This window comes from Macaca fascicularis, chromosome 4, assembly GCF_037993035.2.
Source record: "Macaca fascicularis isolate 582-1 chromosome 4, T2T-MFA8v1.1".
Lineage (NCBI taxonomy): Eukaryota > Metazoa > Chordata > Mammalia > Primates > Cercopithecidae > Macaca > Macaca fascicularis.
The window spans coordinates 30,141,333-30,149,589 of record NC_088378.1 but is presented as its reverse complement, the minus strand read 5'-3'; positions in this window follow the sequence as shown (position 1 = coordinate 30,149,589).

Genomic DNA, 8,257 nt, shown 5'->3' with positions numbered 1-8,257 from the left:
CCCCCAGGGCTAATGAAGGGTCAACCTCTCCCTCCAAAGTACCTGGCTATGGGGAGGGGTAAAATACCTGAACACACTCGAGATTCTGTAAGGAAGGATAAAGGAAGTCAGTGATGTATGCTGAATAAACAACAATGTTTCCAGAAATATATATTTTTTAAGCCCAGACAGAAAAATGCCAGAATGTTTACATTTGTGAATGGTTTTTACACTTTTCCTTTTATTTATTTCTGCTTAAATTTTGTCCTAAAGTCTGTGATAATAAACACAAGTTGATTTAAAAAATGCCAAAATACTTAATATATGAGATTATCACTGATAATATTTGGATAAAGGCAAACAGCAATTTATGTGTGAACATAAGACAAGCAGAAATTATATTCATATTATTTAAGACTCATTTATCTTATTTTCATCATGATTTAAATATACTTTCATTAAATATTCACTAAGAATCTTTTAAAGGAGGAAACACATTGTTCCAAAAGCCTGCTGTTGAAGCTTTGTGTAATTTATCTGAATCACAAAGTGATTCATTTTTACTAATAATTTTTATAACAGTGTCTCACTCTGCCACCCAGTCTAGACTACAGTGGTACAATCATAATTCACTGCACCCTCAAACTCCTGGTTTCAAACAATCCTCCTGCCTCAGCCTCCTGAGTAGCTGGGACAACAGGGGCATGCCACCATACCCAGCTAATTTTTTTTATTTTTTGTAGAGACAGGGTCTCACTATGTTGCTCAGGCTGATCTCAAACTCTTGGGCTCAAGTGATCCTCCCTCCTCAGCCTCCCAAAGGGCTGAGATTAAAGGCATGAGCTACTATGCCCAACCTAGTTCTTAAGTACTACAGGTGATAGGTAAATTAGGATGAATGCTGTGTGACTATGTTTAAATTCTTTCTAATAACTAAAGTTTTGAAGACTTGATATAAAGTATATTTCTACTCTTTTGAGAGCAAAGCAAATAAGTTTGTTAATGTTGATTCACAAAGTTGAAAGGGATGGTGAAAAGTTGCCTAGTTAACACCGCCCCGTCCAATATTTGGAACTAAACTTGCCCAGAGAGATAAGAACTATCTGAGTTTTTAGTCATTTAGAGCAAATTTCAAAGTTTGGTAGTCCATTCTAAGTTCTAAAACCATTACGATAAGATTATATTAATGTATCTGTGGATCAGTGAACATTAGGGCATGAAATTAATAAGGTCTTGTTGAGTACACAAGGAGAAACAACTTCATAAAGAAATAATTGTCATATAAATGGTCAGTAGTGTGTACCATCAGTGAAATGGAAAGGAGCACAATGAGGAGAATAAATATATATGCATCCAGTACTGGAGAACTCAAACATATAAAGTACATATTAAGAGATCTAAAGAGAGAGATAGGCTGCAATATAATAATAGTAGGGGACTTCAACACCCCATCTTAAGCAACGGCCAGAACACTCATACAGAACATCTACAAACAAACATCAGAGTTAAACTATACTCTAGATCAAATAGACCTAACAGACATTTACAGAACATTTCATCCAACTTCTCTTCAGCACATGGAACATTCTCCAGGATGGACCATATATTAGGCCGAAAAGCAAGTCTCAATAAATTTTTTAAAGTCTAAACCATATGAAGTATCTTTTCTGACCACAACAGAATAAAATTAGAAAGCTAGAGGAACTTTGGAAACAATACAAACACATGGAAATTAAACAACGTGTTCCTGAACAACTAATGGATCAATGAAGAAATTAAAAGGAAAATTTAATTTCTTTGAATAAAATTCAAAAGAAACACAACATACTGTAACCTATGAAATACAGCAAAAGGGACACTAAGAGGAAATATTGCAGTTACAGAGGTCTACATCAAAAATACAGAAACGCTCCTCTTAAATAACCTAACAATGCACTTAAAAGAACTAGAAAAGCAACAATAAAGCAAATCATGGTTAGCAGAAGGAAAGAAATATTAGAGATCAGAGCTGAAACAAATAAAATTGACACTTAAAAACTATAAAAGATCAACAAAATAAGTGGTTGTTTTTTAAAAAGATAAGCAAAATTGACAAACCTTTAATTAGACTAAGGAAAAAGAGAGAAGACCCATATACATAAAATCAGAGATGAAAAAGGAATCATTACAATAGTTGCCATGGAAATGCAAAGGATCATTAGAGACTATTATAAACAACTAGATGTCAATAAATTGGAAAACCTAAAATAAATGTAAAAAATACAACCTACCAGGATTAAACCAGGAAAAAAATGGAAAAACCTCACCACACCAATATTGAGTAATGAGACTGATAAAAAGTGTCCCATTAAAGAAAGCCCAGAACATGATGGATTAACTGCTGAATTTTAGCAGGCATTTCAGAAGAACTAATACCAATTCTACTAACCTATTTCAAAAAAAAGTTGAAGAACAGGGAATACTTACAAACACATTCTACAAGGCATGCATTATGCTATAGAAAAACAAGACAAAAACACACACACAAAAATAAAAATATAGGCCAATATCCCTGATAAATGTAGATCCAAAAATTCTCAACAAAATATTAGCCAACACGTTAATGAGATAATTTACCATGATCAAGTGGGATTTCTCTCAGGGATGCAAGCATGGTTCACCATAATCAAATCAATAAACATGATACATCACATCAACAGAAAAAAGGGCAAAAAAATGATCATTATGTTGATATTGAAAAATTATTTGATAAAACTCAGCATCCCTTTGCGATAATAACTTTCAACAAATTCGATATAAAAGGAGCATACCTCAACATGGTGAAAGCCATACATGATAATCCCACAGCTAATCTCATACTGAAAAGGGAAAAACTGAGAGCCTTTTAAGTAAGATCTCAAAAAAGACAAGGATGCCCACTTTTAACACTTTTTTTCAATGTAGTACTAGAAATCTTAGCCAAGAGCAGTTAGGAAAGAGAAAGGAAAAGAAGGCATTCAAATGGGAAAGAAAGGAGTCAAATCATTCTTGTTTGCATAAGACATGATCTTGTATTTATAAAAACCTAAAGCCTTCACTAAAAAACTCTTAGAATTGGTAACTCATTTTAGTAAAATTGCAAGATACAAAGTCAACTTACAAAAATCAAGTTTGTATTTGTTAACTATAATCAATCTGAAAAAAAATTAAGAAAGCAATCTCATTTATGATAGCTATAAAAAATACAATGCCTAGGAATAAATTTAAACAGATAAGTGAAAGGTCTCTTCAAGAAAAGCTATAAAACACTGATGAAAGAAATTAGAGGACACCAAAAAATGGAAAGATATCCTGTGTTCATGGATTGGGAGAATTAATACTGTTAAAATGTCTATACTTCCCAAAATGATCTACAGATTCAATATAATTTTTATCAAACTACCAATGAAAGTCATCACAGAAATAGAAAAAAAAAACTTCTAAAATTCATACAGAACCACAAAAGAATCCAAATAAAAAAGCAATTCTGAGGAAAAAGAACAAAACTGAAATAATCACACTACCTGTTTTCAAATTATACTACAAAACTGTAATAACCGAGACAGCATGGTGCTGGCATAAAAACAGACACATAGACCAATGAAACAGAACAGAGAACCCAGAGATACTCACACACTTATAGATATCTCATTTTTGACAAAAGTACAAAGAACATATGTTGTAGAAAATACAGTCTCTTTAATAAATGGTTCTGGGAAAATTAGATATCTACATGCAGAAGAAGCAACTAAATACCCATCTTATACAATATACAAAACTCAACACAAATTGGATTAAAGATTTAAATGTAAGACCTGAAACTATAAAATGATTAAAGAAAAACATTGGGGAAATGCTACAGGACATTGATCTAGGCAAAGATTTTAAGGGCAGGGCAAGACCTCAAAAGCACAACCACAAAAGCAAAAAAAAAAAAAAAAAAAAAAAAAAAGACAAGCGGGATTATATCAAGCTAAAAAGCTCCTGAACAGCAAAGGAAGTAACAAAATGAAGAGATAGCTTATATTTGTAAGCTATCTATCAAGAGATTAATAACCAGAATATATGAGGAACTCAATTCAATAGCAAAAAAAAAAAAAAAAAAACTAATAATCTGATTTTAAAATAAACAAAAGATCTGAAGAGACATTTCTCAAAAGAAGACATATAAATGGCCAAAAAGTATGTGAAAAAATGCTCAACATGACTAGTCATAAAGAAAATGCAAATCAAAACCATAAGGAAATATCATCATACCCCAGTTAAAATGGCTACTATCAAAAAGGCAAAAATAAAAAATAAAATAACAAATGCTGGCGAGAATGTAGAGAAAAGTTAATGGTCATACAGTGGTTGGTGGGAATGTAAAGTAGTACAGCCATTATGGAAAACAGTATGGAGGTTCCTCAAATAATTAAAAATAGAATTATCCTATGATCCAGCACTGCTAGGTACATATTCAAAAGAAAGGAAATCAGTATGTTGAAGAGTATGTGCACTCCTGTTTCCATTGCAGAACTATTTACATTAGCAAAAATATGGAATCTTCCTAAGTGTCCATCAATGGATGAATGCATTAAGAAAATGTGGTATATAGGGCTGGGCGTGGCTCAAGCCTGTAATCCCAACACTTTGGGAGGCTGAGATGGGTGGATCACGAGGTCAGGAGATCAAGACCATCCTGGCTACCACGGTGAAACCCCGTTTCTACTAAAAAAATACAAAAATCTAGCCGGGCGAGGGGGCGGGTGCCTGTAGTCCCAGCTACTCCAGAGGCTGGGGCAGGAGAATGGCGTGAACCCGGGAGGCAGAGCTTGCAGTGAGCTGAGATCCGGCCACTGCACTCCAGCCTGGGTGACAGAGCCAGACTCCGTCTCAAAAAAAAAGAAAATGTGGCATATAGACATAGGGGGATATTATTTAGTCATAAAAAGGAATTAAATCCTGTTATTTTTAGCAACATGGAGGGAACTGGAGGTTAAAATGTCAGGTGAAATAAACCAGGCACAGAAAGTCAAATACTACATGTTCTCACTCATATGTGGGAGTTTAAAAAGTAGATCTCATGGCGGTAGAGAGTGAAATCATGGTAAACAGAGGCTGGGAAGGTGTATTCGTCCATTATCACACTGCTATACAGAATACTACCTGAGACTGGGTAATTATAAAGGAAGGAGGTTTAATTGACTCGCAGTTCTGCAGGTTTAACAGAAAGCATGGATTGGAGGCCTCAGGAAACTTACAGTCATGGTGGAAGGTGAAGGGGAAGCAGGTACCTTCTTCACAAGGCATTAAGAGGGAGCATGTGTAACAATGATGAAGTGCCCCTCTTTAAAATCACTAGCTCTCATGAGAACTCACTCACTATCAAGAGAACAGCATGGGAGAAACAGCCCCCATTATCCAATCACCTCCAACCTGGTCCCTCCCCGATATGTGCGGATTACAATTCAAGAAGTGATTTGGGTGGGAACACAGAGGCAAACTGCATCAGAAGGAAAAGGGGAAAGGAGGTAGATGAATTGAAGTTAGTTTAATGGGTAAAAAATGCAGTTAGAAAAAACAAATTCTAGTATTAGATAGTACAGTAGGAAAATTATAGTTAATAATATATTATATATTTCAAAATAGCTAAAAAAGAAGAAATTATAATGTTTCCAACACAAAAGATAAACGTTTGAGGTAATGTATATCCCAATTACCCATATTTGATCATTACTTATTGTATATATGTATGAAAATATATGTAACTCAAAAATATGTACCACTATGATATATTTAAAAATACAAAAGAATCAAAGAATAAAAGGGCTTATAAAGAAAATATTTTTCTTCTGAAATAAATAACTTTTTAAAAACAATGACTGTTTTGAGATATAAACAGAAACTTGGGATTAATACATGTTAAAGTACTATATTTACACTTATCTTGTAAAAATGTCCAGTATGCTACCTTATTACCAAGCCAAAAGTAACCTGAGTACTACAGCCCCATCAAACAATAAAATAAAACCCAAAGAACTAATGACATGAACTATAGGCAAAGTGAAACCTATTTTTATGTTTATTGGCCATAACAGGAATTGAAACCTCAGAACCTGAGGTGTTCCCTTTTCCTTAACCCTAAGGGAAGTCATTAAGTAACAATGTTCCCATTTTCTATAAAATTTTATTGGGAAACATAAAAGAAGATTTGAACGTTCATGGATTTAATAGATTTTTGCCTATAAAATTGGCAAAGATTAGAAAGAGATGGTATCCAACCTTCTTTAGAATTGGGGGCTACAACTCTGATTCTTATCAGAAGAAGGATTTTAGTTAATAATATGAGCTGCAATTTAGTGAATACCTACAATATGTGAAGCACTGTCTTGAACACCTTTTAAATGAAACTCATTAAACCCCACTACTGCCCATGAAGTCTGGCATCATTATACAGAAGGAAACTGAGGCCCATAGAGAGTAAGCAATTATCCTACATTTAAGTACTTGGTAAATAAAAGATCAGTATAGGGGTCTGTCTGACCCCACAGTCCAACTCAACCCCTTCACCAAATCCCGTTTTCAGTTTTTTGGCATTCAAAGGATCTGCTTTCAATCTCTCTGTGACAGAAATTAGAAAGAATGAACCCTTCTCCCAATCCACAAAATAAATAAAATGAGAGTCTATAACCACCTACAATTTTTTTTTTCAATCAGGAGATAATCATTGCTTTTACCCTTTTCATGTTTCAAATGTACTTCTTCCAGATAGAACAGCTGGATGATTTAAATATAATAGCTATAGGTATTTAATGCATTTCCTCAACTGTAAAATGTACCATTGATTTAATCAAAAGTCCTTGGTAAGAAGATCAACCAGAGGGGGGGCACCCAAGATGGCCGAATAGGAACAGCTCCAGCCTCCAGCTCCCAGCATGAGTGACACAGAAGACGGGTGATTTCTGCATTTTCAAATGAGGTGCAGACCGACACCTCACACCTCACACGGTGGGGTACACCCCGAGAAGAAGCTTCCAGAGCAAGAATCAGACAGCAACACTCGCTGTGCAGCAATATTCTATCCTCTGCAGCCTCCATTGCTCAAATCCAGGCAAACAGGGTCTGGAGTGGACCTCAAGCAAACTCCAACAGACCTACAGCTAAGGGTCCTAGGTGTTAGAAGGAAAACTAACAAACAGAAAGGACACCCACACCAAAACCCCATCAGTATGTCACCATCATCAAAGACCAAAGGCAGATAAAACCACAAAGATGGGGAAAAAGCAGGGCAGAAAAGCTGGAAATTCAAAACATTGAGTGCATCTCCCCCTCCAAAGGAACGCAGCTCATCGCCAGCAACAGAACAAAGCTGGAAGGAGAATGACTTTGACAAGTTGAGAGAAGAAGGCGTGAGTTAATCAAACTTCTCAGAGCTAAAGGACGAACTATGTAACCAGCGCAAAGAAACTAAAAACCTTGAAAAAAGAATGGAAGAATGGATAACTAGAATAATCAATGCAGAGAAGACCATAAAAGAACTGATAGAGATGAAAACCATAACATGAGAAATACATGACAAATGCACAATCTTCAGTAACCGACTCGATCAACTGAAAGAAAGAGTGTCAGCGATTGAAGATCAAATGAATGAAATGAAGACAGAAGAGAAGTGTGGAGAAAAAAGAGTAAAAAGAAATGAACAAAGCCTTCAAGAAGTAAGGGATAATATGAAAAGACCAAATCTATGTCTGATTGGTGTGCCTGAAAGTGATGGGGAAAAATGGAACCAAGTTGGAAAACACTCTGCAGGATATCATCCAGGAGAACTTCCCCAACCTAGTAAGGCAGGCCAACATCCAAATTCAGGAAATAGAGAGAACGCCATAAGATACTCCCGGAGAAGAACAAATCCAAGACACACCATTGTCAGATTCACTACAGCTGAAATGAAGGAAAAAATGTTAAGGGCATCCTGAGAGAAAGGTCAGGATAAACACAAAGGGAAGCCCATCAGACTAACATCAGATCTCTCAGCAGAAACTCAACAAGCCAGAAGAGAGTAGGGGCCAATATTCAACATTCTTAAAGAAAAGAATTTTCTTTTTTTTTTTTTTTTTTACTTATTTATTTATTTATTTATTATTATTATTATACTTTAAGCTCTAGGGTACATGTGCATAACGTGCAGGTTTGTCACATATGTATATTTGTGCCATGTTGGTGTGCTGCACCCATCAACTTGTCAGCACCCATCAACTTGTCATTTACATCAGGTATA